At 45.0% G+C, this 16150-nt stretch overlaps 1 protein-coding gene across 2 annotated transcripts in view; it reads right to left on the minus strand.

Annotated features, from left to right (window-relative positions):
- Positions 1-5539, minus strand: part of DHX32 (DEAH-box helicase 32 (putative)) — a 70838-nt gene extending 65299 nt beyond the window's left edge. Inside the window, exon 1 of one of the 2 annotated variants that reach the window (XM_075843109.1) lies at positions 5432-5539. The gene's annotated coding sequence lies outside the window, so the exon portion shown is untranslated. Of the gene's footprint in view, positions 1-5204; positions 5230-5431 lie in introns of those variants that run through there. The other variant, XM_075843112.1, reaches the window with a different exon arrangement.
- Positions 5540-16150: the final 10611 nt, after the last annotated feature.

A 16150-nucleotide genomic window follows, 5' to 3' on the forward strand; every position in this document is an offset into this window, starting at 1 on the left:
AAATACATGCAAAATCTGCATCAAATCTTAACTGTGTGAACAAGGCCAAAGAGTGGACATCTGCATCCACCTAGTTGATAAGCAACAGTCTGAGCAGGAACGTCGTTTTCTCTTTTCTTAATTGGAGTTCACCTTTAAAATGCCATTTTTCCCTACTTTTTTTTGGTTTCTAAATGTTTTACACGTTATTTCTTAACGGTGTCTCATAACGTCTGCCTCGCCATCACTTGGCTGACAGGCGGTGAGGATATGTCGCTATGATCGAGGGCATGAACTACCACTCGCCTTCTTCAGAGCTGGTGCCAGATTTTAGACTTCTGCATATTTTAAGTTGTCTCATTAAGTTTGGAATCATTGCGGAAGTCTTAAAAGCTTCTCCGCACTTCTGAATATTCCGCACACTTTTAGAAATGTAAATGGACCGGGATTTATTAGAGCCTGTCATTTCCTATTACCGTTTCACCAATTTAAATTGAATTTTAAAGAAGAAAGATGGAAGATTGAGGGTTTTTTAAATTGAGCTGTAAAACGAGTTCTGGTGAGGTGGAGGGACTGCGTGACTATGGGGGGCTCAGTAGTGGGATGGTTATAGAGGGGGTATTCACACATTGTGGTTAAATCAGGTTTGTTGCAAGACGAAGAGTGGATTTTGCAGTAAAAAAAACCCCCTCATTTAACAGTTTGTAAATACGGTAAGGCCGGGTTCCCACGTAGCGTGAATGCTGCGGAATGTCAGAAACAGAATTTGGTGTGGAAATTCCGCAGCATTTACAGTAGCAGCAAAGTCGATGAGATTTTTAAAATCCTATGCCCACACCGCAGAAAAAAAAACCCGAACTGAAATGTTAATAAATTGACCTGCGGTGCGGAAGTTGAATTCGCAGCATGTTACTTTATGCTGCGTTTTCGTTGCAGGTTTTCCCCATTGAATTCAATGGGGATTCAAAACCCGCAACAAATAGCCAAGTGCTGCTACTTTTGCGGTAGAATTGCAGAGATTCCAACGCAAAAATCACAACTCAGAAAAAAAAATAAATAAATGTACTTACCCAGAACTCCCTGCTTCTTACCACAGTCTGGCCTCCTGGGATGACGTTTCATCCCATGTGAGCGCAGCAGCCAATCACAGACTGCAGCGGTCACATGGGCTGCAGCATCATCCAGGGACGCTGGACCAGATGCCAAGGGAGGACCACGTCACCATGACAACGGCCGGGGTAAGTACAAACATTTTTATTTCTTTTTTTCCTACCGCTGCGGAACTGCAGGTTCCAGGTCGGATACGCCGAGTAGTTTTATGCAGCGTATCCAACCCGTAGGAATGCGGCCTAAAACCAGGGCTCCATGATGATAAATCTTATGGGATTATCACACTAATGTGATAGTGTAAAGTATTCTTATGGGGTTGTATGAAACCGTGAGATGCCAGGTGTGCGCAAAATGCACTTTTTCCCCCCTAATCTGTTCTAGATGCCTTAATATATTTACCTCCCTCCCAGAAATTACAGAAAAGCGCATGCAATAAGTCACCGTGGAGCCTAAAAAAAGATGCATTTGCACTGATTTCGTATTAAAAAGACTTTTTTCACTTTACACATTTATGACGCATCAGTTTAATAAGCCATAAATGTAGGATAGTCGCCGTCCCATAGGTGGAGAACGTAGGTGGCTGGTGCGGCTGCTTCCAGGGGGAAGACTAAATAGAAAAGGTGGCTGGACATTCAAGTGTATGGGAGTTAAAGGGGTTCTCTAGGCTGCGGGCTGTTTTTTATACTGATGAACTAACAGGATAGGTCGTCAGTATATGATCGTGGGGGTCCGACTCCTGGACCCCGCACCGATCAGCTGTTCTGGCTGCCTACTGATGTTATGCAGGGTCGATGCAGTATGGAGCCATCTGCTTTCGGCACCGACCCCGCATAGCTTCCAGACCTGCTGATTGGTGCAGGGTGTCGGACCCCCACGATCATATAATGATGTCCTATGGGCTCATGCACCCGTCTTTATTGTTGTGCATGGCCTGTGATTTGCGGCTCAGACGGCTGCGGAGTGTCATCCGCGGGCCGCCTGCAAATCGCGGCCGAGCACATTGCCACTTGCATTCATTTCTATGAGCCTGGACCGCAAAACACGGCCGTAATAAGACATGCCCTATCTTTTTGCGGTCCAGGCTCCCGGGCCATGCACGGACCGTGGAAACCAAGGTCGTGTGCATGGGCCCGTAGAAATGAATGGGACCGCGATTCACCCAGAGATTTGCGGGTGAATTGCGGCCGCAAAAACACGTTCGTGTGCATCGAAGCCTTACATTGAATACCTCCGTACATACGGCAACTGATGGAACCTCGTTATGATGCCTTGTATGAAATCGGAGACACAACAAGGGCCCAAATACTTGTATGGGCGCTGTATTACGTCCCTGTATAATTCAGAGGTTGTACGGGCCCGCTATCTGATGCATCCATCCCTATGTATATGGACTTTTTAATATATTTGGAATAAAGTTGGAATATTACTTCCTTATAAACCCAGCGCCGGATCAAGTTTCTCTTTTCCTGCTTTGATCTTAAATCGATCCACGAGGATCCGTGCGCTGTCCGGGCTCGGACATAGGATCGGTGAGCTGGAAGATTCCTCCCCCATTTAGTTGTACGGAGAAGTAATATGGCCGTGCGCAGACCCCCTTCAGACACAGCCAAGCAAGTAACATTATTAGAGAAAATACAGACGTCATGTAGGTGCTGCGCTGGCCCTATTTCTACAGGGTCGTAATGTAAACCAATTTATTTATTTCAGTTACTTATATAGCGCCAACATATTACGCAGCGCTGTACAGAGCTCCTTATTTTTTTTTTTTAAACTGTCCCCATTGGGGCTCACAATCTAAATTCCCCAATGTGCCGCCACACTGCGCATACATAGGGAGGATTATATACCCTCTAATGACAGAACAGCGGTGAGAGGCGTCAAAGACTTAACACGACAGGTGCAGAAAAACAGCTGAGGACATTGTACGGGACGTGAACCCCCACCCCCGCTACTATATGGGTGCAGCTACACGGACAGTAGTGTTATTGCACATTTAAAAAAAATAATGCAGCAATGCGTTTATTTATCTGTGTGGTTCTTATGGGCGATAGAAAGTTATAGTGTTTCACCTGTAGAAACCATGGGGACAAAAATAAGCGTGGCAAAACCAAGGCAAATTGCAGCAAAAATGCGTGAGGTAAAAAAAACGTGCGGCACAGTAATAAATAAACCCTGAAGCAAAAAACGACAAAATATACAATGTGATGGTGTAATTATACAGGGTGTGTACACGCAGTACACCCCGAAATCTGATGACAATGCGGATACCAGATATACATAGATTTTTTTTATGTTTTCCATTGCCGATAATTGCTGACAGTCATTTAAAACTAATCTGACCCATTAAAAACATGCGCAGGCCCAATCCTCGCGAGATGAGAACTGTCATGTTAAGCAACGTGACGCATGCGTTTTTTTAAATACACGCACATTTTTACAAAGCGATTAGTCTGACAATTTAATGGTCGTAGGCTTACAGATGAAAAGCTTTGTAAAAAACACACGGTTTAAAAAAACGCGTAAAAAAAACTCAGCGAAAAACGCTCCGTCGGAACAGAACGCCGTTTTCCCATTGAAATCAATGGGCAGATGTTTGGAGGCGTTCTGCTTCCGATTTTTCGGCCGTTTTTATGTCTGAAACCACTGCGTGTGAACAAACCCTGAGGGTATGTTCACACGCAGTGAGCAAAATACGGATGAAATTAAGGAGCTGTTTTCGGCTGAAAACAGCTCCTGATTTTCAGACGTTTAACTACTCGTGTTTTTCGCGGCGTTTTTTACGGACGTTATTGGAGCTGTTTTTCAATGGAGTCAATGAAAAACAGCTCCAAAAACGTCCCAAGAAGTGACATGCACTGCTTTGACGCGGGCGTCTTTTTACGTGCCGTCTTTTGACAGCAACGCATAAGATTACACATCGTCTGCACAGAACATCGTAAAACCCATTGAAAGCAATGGGCAGATGTTTGTAGGTGTAATGGAGCCGTTTTTTCAGGCGTAATTCGAGGCGTAAAATGCCCTAATTACGCCTGAAAACAGTGCATGTGAACATATCCTAAGGGTATGTTCAGACGGCAACGCCAAATACGTCTGAAATTACGGAGCTGTTTTCAGGCGAAAACAGCTCCTGAATTTCAGACGTTTTGACATGTGCAGGCGTTTTTCGCGGCGTCCATTACGGACGTAATTGGAGCTGTTTTTCATTGGAGTCAATGGAAAACGGCTCCAATTACGTCCCAAGAAGTGTCCTGCACTTCTTTGAGGCGGGTGCCTTTTTATGCGCCGTCTTTTGACAGCGGCGCGTAAAAAAAAACAAGCCCATCACGGTTTGGAGCCGTTTTTTCGGCCGTAATTCGAGGCGTAAATAGGGCTTGTGAACATACCCTTAATGACACGATCAGCCGATGATAGAGCGTTTGCCCGTTCATCGGCTGATCACTCCCGTTTACACAGGGCAATTATCGGCAACGAGCGTTCTGTAAAATGTCCTAACATGACCTCAGTATTTCATCCCTAAAGTGTTGCGTTAATTGGTAAATAAAGGTAAATTTACTGCCATTCATTATAAGTGAAGCAACACGCGTGACCTTTCCATTTGTGGCATTGTTGTAAGAAATGTTGTGGTCAGTAGCGTTTTTCTCATAGACTTCTCTATTAGACAAAGTTGCCAGGAAAAAAAAAAAAAAAAAAAAAAAACCATGGACAAAATGATACCAACAAAACTCCATATAAAAACACGCTATATTTTAACAACTGCGGCGTGTAAATACATCCTAATAGAGAGCACGGTCGCTTCTAGTGTGAACAGGGATCGCTCGCGCTTTTCACAGGATCGCCGCAGGTCCAAACGACCCTTACTGATCAGACATTACATAGTCTATCAATATGACATGAATATTTGACATAGGGAAAAATTTGAATTGAGCCCCTTTTAGCAATGAAATGTCAATCACCTATGTAGTGTCATAAATATACACAAACAGGATGAACACACACACACACACACACACACACACACACACACACACACACACACACACACACACACACACACACACTTCAGCTTATCCTATGACACTCCCGCTGCCTGCCACGTTTGACCCTGCCATGATTACCAATGGGCCTCTCGCAATCATCAGCTTTTCTGGACCCGCGGGCTTCCGTACTCCTCCCCAGGCGCCCCTTCGTTACTATGACAACTGAACTATGCTTTGGCCCACGCTCCCTGACAGAACCTAAATCACGATATACTAGAGGGTCCACGTCTACAGCAGCATGCAGACGGCAGGTAACAAGTATTCCCATAATATATATACATGTGACGCTATAAGCGGTGGGTTACCTGCTGTATGTGGCGCAGAGTAATGGTCTCACAGACCCGGGAGAGCCAGGAGCGTCACAGAATGTGTCTGCGCTGTTGGGCAGACAGCTGTGGGAGGAGTGTCTGCTTCCGGGAGCCTCCTCTACTTATAACAGGCAGGGACTTGTTCCTGTGTAGTAGTGATCTACAACACTGCATAACTCTGTGGATGAACTCCTCACCGTTTACAAAATCTCTGCTTGTTGTCAGTGAATGTTAGTTGTCAGTTTCCCCATCCCTTTGCTCCAATATATTGATGGGGAAACCCACAGATCCATCGAATGAAGTAGCACAGTGGCGCTGCCATCCACCACGTTCAATAAAGCGCAGAGTCCCTTTATTCACAGCAAGGGTCACGGATGACGGACCCCGGGCGATCAGATCATTATGGCATAGTCTAGTGATATGCCATAACATTCAATAATGGGAATACCCTTTTGCTGGCTGATATTACCGGGGAAGTTACTGACGGTCCTACAAATGTAGTGTCATATGCCGGCCAATCAAATGAGTGTAATCAATGGACAAGATGGGTCTGCCAAAGCGAGAGCTGGCGGGGACCGCCCTCCATGGCGTCTATATGCCCTAATAGGTCATATGGAAAGGAGTTGTCATTGCCTTGAAAGGTGTGTTTAGGCCTAAAAAGTTTATCACCTATGCACTGGATAGGTGATGAATGTTAGATTGGGGGTGGTCTGACTGCTGGGACCCCCACGGATCAATACAACGTGGTAAGGAGCAGTTTTAATGGAGCAGTGGTTGTTAACAGGTTAATCATCTATTTACTGATCATAGGTCAGGGGTCAGAAACTCTCGGCACTCCAGCTATTGAGAAACTACAATACCCAGCATGCCCTGACTGCCTTTGGCCGGAATACTAGTCCTTTGGCTGTCGGGGCATCCTAAGGACAGGCCATCAATATAAAATTCCTAGAGAACCCCTTTAAAGGTATTTTGCCATCATAGGATAAGCCGTAACATTATGATAGGTGGGGTCTGATCTCTGGGACCCCTGCCAATCCTTGCGGCGCTCTCGGCTAACACAGCTCCATTGAGTGATGCCGGAAGTGTCAGGCCCCATGCACACGACCGTAGATTTTATCTGTAATTACAGGCCCATTAGTTCCTATGGCTGACGGACACCTTCCCGTATATTTACTGGGAAGGTGTCCAAGCCGTAGAAAGTTTTCGTAAAAAAATAGGACATGTCCTATTATTTTTATTTTACGGACCGTGCTCCCATGCTTTATAATGGGAGCACAGCCCGCAAATGCGAGTGACTGTCCACGGTCGGCCATGCCCGTCATCACGGACCGTGATGACGGGCACGGTCGTGGGCATGGGGCCTTAATGTGTAGGGAAAATCAGTTAAGGAGCTGCAGATATTCCCAGAATCAAAAATTATCACCGATCCACAGGACAGGTGATAAATGTCTGATCACTGGGACACCCACCAATTGCAGGAACGGGGGTCTCAAACCCCCTGTTCCTCCTCACTGCTCGACCGCAGCTAGGAGCACATTGAATAGAGCGGCAGTCGATCATTCGCGCTGCCACTCCATTCAGTGTCTATGAGAATGACGGAAACAGCCAGGCTCTGTACTCGGCTTTTGCCGTCATTCCCATAGACATTGAATGGAGCGGCAGCGCGCATGCTTGACCGTCCATTCAATGTCCTCCTCATTGTGGTCGAGCAGTGAGAAGGGTCTGGAGGTTTGGGACCACAGTTCTCGCGATCAGTGGTGGTCCCAGCGATCAGAAAATGATCACCTATCCTGTCGATCGGTGAACATTTTTGATTCTGGTACAATCCATTTAACTAGCACTGCGGCCGCTTAACTCTGAGAATTAGTGGGGGACCCGACAGTCGGACCACCATCGAGTAGGAAGATAAGCAATATGCCAACACTTACTTTAGTTGGAACATCCAAACGAGTGGAATTGCCTGAGGCAACATTTGGGGATGACATTCAGTCTATAAAATCCTGTTATCCCGGGCCCAGCGTCCATTCAGCGACACACAACATAATACACCCATGTATCTGCTCCCATCATTCCTTACATTGTCTGTTGGGAGTCGTTCTCTCTTATGATTCACTTGTTTGTAACAACATTGTTATTTCCGGCTGCGGTAGTCTCCGGGGGCTATTAACTAAGTCACGATTTGCTCTACCGTGCGGGGACGCAGCTGCCTCAGGTCCCTATCATACTACAGAATCCACATCTGTGGAGCCGGGAAATTATCACTATATCTGAACGCTTCCTGCAGGTTATAACCGACTGGGTATGAATTGCCAATAATTCCCGGATTGGAAAACACAAGCGTTTCCAGATATCCACCCTCTACTATAGAACTGCGCTGACACTTCAGACAAAAATCTTCTTTGTTTGTTTCTTAAAGAGGATCTGTCGCCTCTCCTGACATGTCTGTTTTAGGAATTACTTGTATTCCCCATAAAAAAAATTCTTAGAACTCTACATAGTGCAGTTCCTCTGTTATTCCTCCTGAAAATGTAAGAATAAATAGACAACTAGGTGTTACCTTTCCCATTGTCAAAGGGGTGTGCCCCTACACATTCTCACTATGTCAACACTGATTGGACCTTGCCGGTCTTTGTAGGGACACCCCCCCCCCCCAACTGGTAACACAGTCAATTTATTCATCAATTTCTAAGAGGAATAGCAGTGGAACGGTACAACACAGAGTTCTTAGAACAGATGCTCAGGTGTTGTTATATTATGGGGAATAAAAGTAGTTATTAAAACAGGCATTTCAGGAGAGTGGACAGATCGTCTATAAAGAATATTTACCCCCCCCCCCCCTAAAATTTACATATTCCCCAGTACATGAAAGCCTTGTCCAGTAATTACATTTTCAGCGATTTCAGCTCCGAATACTGCAGAATTGTCAATACAGCTCTGGACTATAACAAAGGATGTAACTCAGGATCAGTACAAGATGTTATGGTAGTTTTTTTGTTGTTGTTGTTTTTCTTTTTATACTAAAGGCTGGCTTTAGCTTACTTGCATTTATTGCCGAAACAAATAACGGCACTTTACATCATGTGACCTTGAGTTTACACCCTATGAACTGGAGACTAAGCGCCTCTAATAAATTACGGCACATAAAGATTTAGACAAGAGTAAGACGGTAAAGCGGTCTACTTGTTAAACCACATGATAATTCTGTTTCATGTGCAGCCCATGTTAGGCCATGTTCACACAGGTCGGATCCGCTGCATAAAAGCCCTGGACGCCGCAGGGAACTCCGGCCGAAAAATCACACCAAATTGTGGTGCAGTTTTTCAGCCGGAATGTCCGCCGTGGAAAACAGCAGATACTAAAATCATACTTACCCGTAGCCATGGCAACGAGTCCCCCTGACGTCCTGCAGCCCGGCCTCCTGGGATGACGTTTCATCCCATGTGACCACTGCAGACTATGATTGGCTGCAGCGGTCACATGGGATGAAATGTCATCCCTGGAGGCTGGCTGGACGCAGAAGTTACGATTTTTTGCGGCTTTTCCGCCACAAATATTGCAAGATCTGCTATTTGTTACGGGTTTTACCTCCCCATTAAATTAATTGGGGAAAACTGGCAAAAAAAAGCAGTGAATCCCGCAACATAAATTGACATTCTGTGCTTTACAAAAACACAATATTTGAAAGTTGTTTCTGCGTTTTTTTTTTACGCAGCGTGTGGATGAAATTTTGCTACAGTATCCTGCGGCGGATTTTCCGCAATGAAATCCGTTGAGGATAATCCACAGTGTTTACGCTGCGTGTGCGCCCGTGTGAACTGTTTTTTGCTTTATTTTCACAATATCCTTAATGGAGGCTTTTTCTTCTATTTGCTTTACACGTCTCGGCGCTCAGAGCTCGGTAAAATGTCAGGTTCTGGCCCAGTCTTAACTGTTCATCTTATGTGATAATCCAGAGATTCCTCGCGCCGTGCACTTCAGTTCCCGATCATAATCACAGCTGCGACTTCCACCACATTTCTTCTGCGCTCCCAATTAAAATGCAATTTAATTACTGACATCTCGCATGTTCTTCATTTTAATCATATTATGGACCATTTACTGATGATCACCACCTGCTAGGAAATGTTTGAGCTTCACGTGAACATATTCTACACTCTTCCGCCTCCGGCTTGTACCTGCTATGATGTGACGTTGGGTCTCATATACATGGCCGTATTAGGGCTCCTAATGGTTTCCATTGAGGTAGATGGAGCACCTACTGTACCTCTGTATGCCTCCAATTTTTACACGGAGGGACACTGTTTTTTTCTGTGCATGTTCTGTTGAAAACATTAATTCTAGGGAAGAAAACGCCATATATAGGGTGCCCAACATAAGGTGCCCAACATAAGGTACCCAACATAGGGTGCCCGACAGAGCCAGTACTGCAGTGCACAGAACTGTACAACCTCCATGCGCTGCCATACAAGCTCCGTGCCCGATTGCATGAGCCTTATTGACATACGTTTGGCTGGTATATGTCAGCAACATACAGTTGCAATGCCTGGGGCATACATTTGTGGGCACTCTCCTGATGAGTACACCAAATGTAGTTCCCCAAATGGCATGAGAACAGAAGGGTATTATCTGTTATATAGAGCCTGGTCTTCGTTTACCTTGCTAGTCAGTCTCTCTCGTCCCTGTTGTTATATTACTATTTGGATTACCTGTTACCGACCTTTGCCTGAACTTGACCTTGCCCAGACCGCCGCCTGTCCTAACCTACTGCCGGATTACTGAGACGAACTTTGCCACTGCCCTAAACTTTGGCTCCCTATAACCTTTAGGTAAGACCTGCTGCCAGCCCTGACCGTTTGCTTGTTTTTGACCCCGTAGTGTTTTTGTTCCTCGTCTGTTCACATCAGCCGTTGCCAACGGAGACTACTCTGCGGGTAGCAACCTGAGAATATTAGTTGCCAAGTCCAGATCTCCTTACGGAGGTTAAAGTTGAAGACTTGGGTTCCGTTTCCCAGTTTAGCCCCACGCCAAATCCGTTGGCAACCCGTGGCGTTCGCACCACCTTCTTGAGGCCTCTGTGGCAGACCCTCTACGTGCCCTGTGAGAGGTCTGTTGGGGTCATTTTAGCCTCTTCAGCCCCTCATGTGGTCCTCATGTCTCTTGTTTGTTTGCTCTCTCCCGCTTGTTGACCTTCTCTCCTCTCTCATGTTGGCCTTCACTTGTATGCCCTTTTTCTCACTCCCTTCTCTCCCTTATGCCCTTTCTCTTATGTTGGCTCTTGCCATCCATACTTTGGGAGCTTGCCCAATGTCCATCTTTCTTCTCATTCACATCTATCATGAAGCTTAGGTTTATACTGTGGGACCCCTAACTGTTCATCCAGAGTCCTTCTTGGATCTAGAACCCTGGCTGTCAGTAACAAGCAGCAGACACAGACATCTCTAACGCTGCCGTGTCTTTTGTAACAACACATTTAGACCATCTGTTGCCATCTATCACCTTTAGGCTGCGTTCACATCTGCGTCGGGACTCCGTTCATGGGTTCCGTCTGAGCTTTCCATCAGGGGAACCCATGAACGGAATCCAAACTGAAGCAAACTCAAGTGTCATCGGAGTGCAATTATGGACCGTGCTCACAGAAGATGTGCATTTATTTCAATGGGACCGGACCGCAATTGCGGGCCGTAAAATGACTTGTCCGGAGTTTGGTCCACAATTGCGGGCCCCACACGGTCCGTGTAAACCACGGTCGTGTGCATGGGCCCATAGACATGAATGGGTCCGCAATCCATCCACATTTTTGCGGATAAATTGCGGACGCAAAAACATGTTTGTGTGCATGAGGCCAGATCCAGCAGCAGCAGCCTCCTATTACAGGCATCATGGCGATCATGTGACCAGTCACATGACCTCTATTCTTTACAGTGTTCATTGAGCGCTATGTACGTGAGTAAAGAGAAGATAATAGCGTAAAAAAAAAACCGCTTCTATCTTCTTTCCAAGGTCCCTGGCGGTTTCTGACTGCCAGACACCTGTCCAATAGCTCGGGCAGCAAGCTTAAACCTGTGCCGTGTATTTACAGTGGCCGTTCTCAACCGGCTACCCCAAAGTAAAGCCAGCTCTAACTCTTTCCAGTCTTAGGGTCAGTTCACACAGAGTTTTTTGGCGTGGAAAACGCGCCAAAAAACAGCAGAAAATGCCCTCCTTTGATTCCAATGCCCTATCTTCGGGCATTTTATGTCTCTAACCTCCCATTGACATCAATGGGAGGCAGAGAAAGCGTATTTCGCGGCGTTTTTGCCTGCAGCACTCAATGGCCACGGGCGAAAAAACGCAGCAAACGGCGTGCAGGCAGATTAAACTCTACCTCAAAATTCCAGGCGGAATTTTGAGGCAGAATTTTCTGCCTGCAAAAAACTGTGTGAACAGGGCCTTACAATGACAGATAATACCTCTCCGCATTAATGTACTGACTTCATTCACATGAAAAAGAAGTGTAATTGGAAATATTGTCCCTCCAGGCTCCAGACTTCTTCTTCCGATCTCTGTTCTGCCAGAGATCTGCGGTGCTCATCACTAACGTCTATTACATCAAATTCACACTGACTATTCTCTCGTATAAAAACGTCTCAATTCCTGTGTACTTGCAGCAGCGTGCATCCTAAAACGTCACCTTCCTAGAACACCTCATATTATTACATTATTCTCTAGATTGTTTATATCGATTCCCCTGAATTCTTTCATCTGTTTTGTTCTCGCTTTTGATTTTTAAAGCGGGGCATTGGGGCAGACTTTGAACTTGTAGCGTACATTATAATCCGCAGCAAAATGACTAGAACGTCTGTTCTTGACGCCTATGCAGATGTAGGCAGAGATGATGAATCCTCAAAAATGTGCACACCTGAACATCACACGTGTATATGTCCTAGTGGAAGCAGGAGCGGACCCCTGTTCAAAAACAATATATGGGTCCTTGCTGTCAAATAAGTCAGCATATAGCACCTCCATATGTCTCGGCGCTCAGAGCCAGCATTTAGCTCCCAGTGCCGTACATTTACGGGGCTGCGATCGCAGGGGACGGCTGTGATTGACTCCGACTCCGATCCCAGCCACAGTATTGATCGCTGCAGCACAAAGGAGAGGGATTCCATTTGCCCCTAAATGTCAGCCCCGGGACCGACGGTTTGAAAGGACTGCCCTGTGTCCAACAAGGGCCTCCAGGGCGGTCCTGAGCTCATCCCTGTTAGGGCAGGAAAAAATTAAATGCAAAGTAAATGTCTCATTGTGTAATCAAAAAAAAAAATGTTTAAAAGATTTAATAAAATAATTTGTTTAAATAAAAATAAAAAAAACGCACAAAATATAAAGAATTAAAGGGTTATTCCCATTTTAGACATTTAAGGTAGAGCCACACGGAGCGGCCCTGACACGGTCGCAACGCAGCTAACAACCATGCCGGCACCATGTTCGGTGCGGCTGTCAAACAGCCTGTTAGTGGCCGCATGTTAACGCGGGTAAACCGCCCCTTTATCTGCAAAATCGTGCGGACATGAATTAATACACCCTTTATGGCCGCACAATTTTGCAAATTACAACAACTTACCCCCTATTCATTCCCTATGGCAGCGCCGGAAAAAGCCGAACACTGCACTCTATCGCCGGTGCTCCCATACAGAATAAATGGAGCGGCAGTGCGCATGCGCATCTAACCGTAATAGCCTTTAATAAGGTATTTGACAGCCGCTCCTACATAGTGCCAGCGCGGTTGTTGGTCGCTTTGCGACCGTGTCAGGGCCGCTCCGTGTGGCCGTTCCCTTATGGCTTCGGCTTATTACCGTCTCCTCATTGATCTACTAACATTAAGGGTATGTTCACACTGGGCGGATACGCTGCGTAAAAGCACACATCGTATCCACCTTAGGCTCCACAGGGAATTCTGGCCGAAAAATCACAAAAACTGCCATTTGTTGTGGGTTTTATCTCCCCATTAAATTCAATGGAGAAAACCCGCAACAAATAAGCAGCAATTACACAAATACACTCCCCTATCTGAACAATATAAATGATGTTACTAATGTGATTTACAGGGGATAAATACAGAAATGCACAAATACAATATACAAAGTGCAGATAATCAAAAACAGACGTGGTAGGAGACCGCCCGCAAGCTAAAAGAGCTTACAGTCTAATGTACAGATATTTGGTATTACTATACTTAGGGGAATCAGAGGGTTTATTTGCTTCTGGGATAAAAATTTAGTGGATTTGAACAAATGCATTAGTATATAGCAGAAAACAACCGGGAGAACTAGATGTTTTTTTCCTATTTGGCCCATTATCCTCTATATGAGGCTCAGTTCCGTAACCAGAAATAGCAAAGTGGATGAGATTTGAAAAAAAAAACCCTGCAAAAAAAATTACGTCATTTCTTAAAACGCTTTACAAGCCGATTTCTCCCATCTACCATTGATACTTTAAAATACGCTTAAAAAACGCTTGTAAATATAAAAAAGCACTTAAAAAAATTGAAAAAACAAATAAATCTGAATCCAAAAACGCTTGGATTCAGATGTTGTTTTTTCTTGAAATCAGCCTCATATTTTTCGGCTTCACACATAAGCCCTGTGAACTCACCCTGAGGCCCCATGCACACGAATGTAGCTTTAGTCTGTAATTACAGACCCATTCATTTCTATGGCCGATGGACGCCTTCCTGTAAATCTACAGGAAGGTGTCCGTGCCTTAGAAACCTTCCGTAAAAAATAGGACATGTCCTATTTTTTTATTTTACGGACCGTGCTCCCATACTTTATAATGGGAGCACAGCCGGCAAATGCAGACGGCTCTCCACGGACTGTAATTTTCGGCATGGTTGTGTGCATTGGCCGAGTTTTTCGGCGAAGCATGTCGTTGCGGAAAATCCGCAGCATAGTACAGTATAGGGCTGTCACGATACCAGAATTTGGACTTCGATACCGATACTTTGTGTAGTATTGCGATTCTCAATACCAAAACGATACTTTGCCAACAATAATCATGTAAAAAAAAAAAAATCTTCCATTTTCTGACGTGTGATGAATTTTGAACCTCCATGGGCCTCACATTAAGGCCTCATGCACACGACTGTAATGGTGTGTATGGCCGTGATTTTCGGCTCGGACCGCCACGGAGTGTCACCTGCGGGGGAATTGTGGCCGCAAAAACACGTTCGTGTGCATGGGGCCTAATAGTAATTTTACCCCATCATGATTCTCACAGTCATAACGGACAACATTGGGTTAATGTGTGAGGTACATAATGGGGTTAATTATTATTAATATGAGGCACATGGAGGTTCAAAATTCATAACACCTCGTGCCTCACATTAATAAATGAAAGAAAGCATTTTTTTTTCTAGAGCATACACACCATAAATGACGCTATACATCTGTTGTTTAGGTTATTACAGTCGCAATGATACGGAATATTTGTACAGGGTGGGCCATTTATATGGATACACCTAAATAAAATGGGAATTGTTGGTGATATTAACTTCCTGTTTGTGGCACATTAGTATATGGGAGGGGGGAAACTTTTCAAGCTGGGTGTTGACCATGGCGGCCATTTTGAAGTCGGCCATTTTGTATCCAACTTTAGTTTTTTCAATGGGAAGAGGGTCATGTGACACATCAAACTTATCGAGAATTTCACAAGAAAAACAATGGTGTACTTGGTTTTAACGTTACTTTATTCTTTCATGAGTTATTTACAAGTTTCTGACCACTTATAAAATGTGTTCAAAGTGCTGCCGATTGTGTTGGATTGTCAATGCAACCCTCTTCTCCCACTCTTCACACACTGATAGCAACACCGCAGAAGAAATGCCTCCCGATCTGACCCCCTTAGACTTTTATCTTTGGGGTCATCTGAAGGCAATTGTCTTTTCTGTGAAGATACGAGATGTGCAGCAACTGAAACTACGGATACTGGAAGCCTGTGCTAGCATTTCTTCTGCGGTGTTGCTATCAGTGTGTGAAGAGTGGGAGTTGAGGGTTGCATTGACAATCCAACACAATGGGCAGCACTTTGAAGCGGTCAGAAACTTGTAAATAACTCATGAAAGAATGTTTTTCTTGTGAAATTCTCGATAAGTTTGATGTGTCACATGACTCTCTTCCCATTGAAAAAACTAAAGTTGGATACAAAATGGCCGCCATGGTCAACACGCAGCTTGAAAAGTTTCCCCCCTCCCATATACTAATGTGCCACAAACAGGAAGTTAATATCACCAACCATTCCCATTTTATTTAGGTGCATCCATATAAATGGCCCACCCTGTATATTTTATGTATTGAGACTTTTTTTTTTTTTTTAAATGTTAATGTACTAGTATATATCTATATGCCAGTACATTAGCCTATGTACTGATAGTAAACAGGCAGTCTAGAGGACATACCCAAGCATGCCCTAACAACAGGAAATATGGTAAGACAGCCCTGGGGTTCTTCCATGGGCTGTCTGCCCATATATGGTATGTTCCTCAATCGTGATGCGATCCAAAGGGCATCCCCCCTTTTCATTTTCCCCTTGAATGCTGCGGTCAGCTTTAATCACAGCATTCAAAGGAATAGCGGCGGAGATGAGAGGTTTCTCTAAACTCCACTGTTAGAGCGAGGCTGCGGCAGTATAATACAGCCATTGCCCGCTCCTGACAGCAAGTGTGTGCGCGCCGTCAGCATG

Source organism: Rhinoderma darwinii, chromosome 11, assembly GCF_050947455.1.
Source record: "Rhinoderma darwinii isolate aRhiDar2 chromosome 11, aRhiDar2.hap1, whole genome shotgun sequence".
Taxonomy (NCBI): Eukaryota; Metazoa; Chordata; class Amphibia; order Anura; family Rhinodermatidae; genus Rhinoderma; species Rhinoderma darwinii.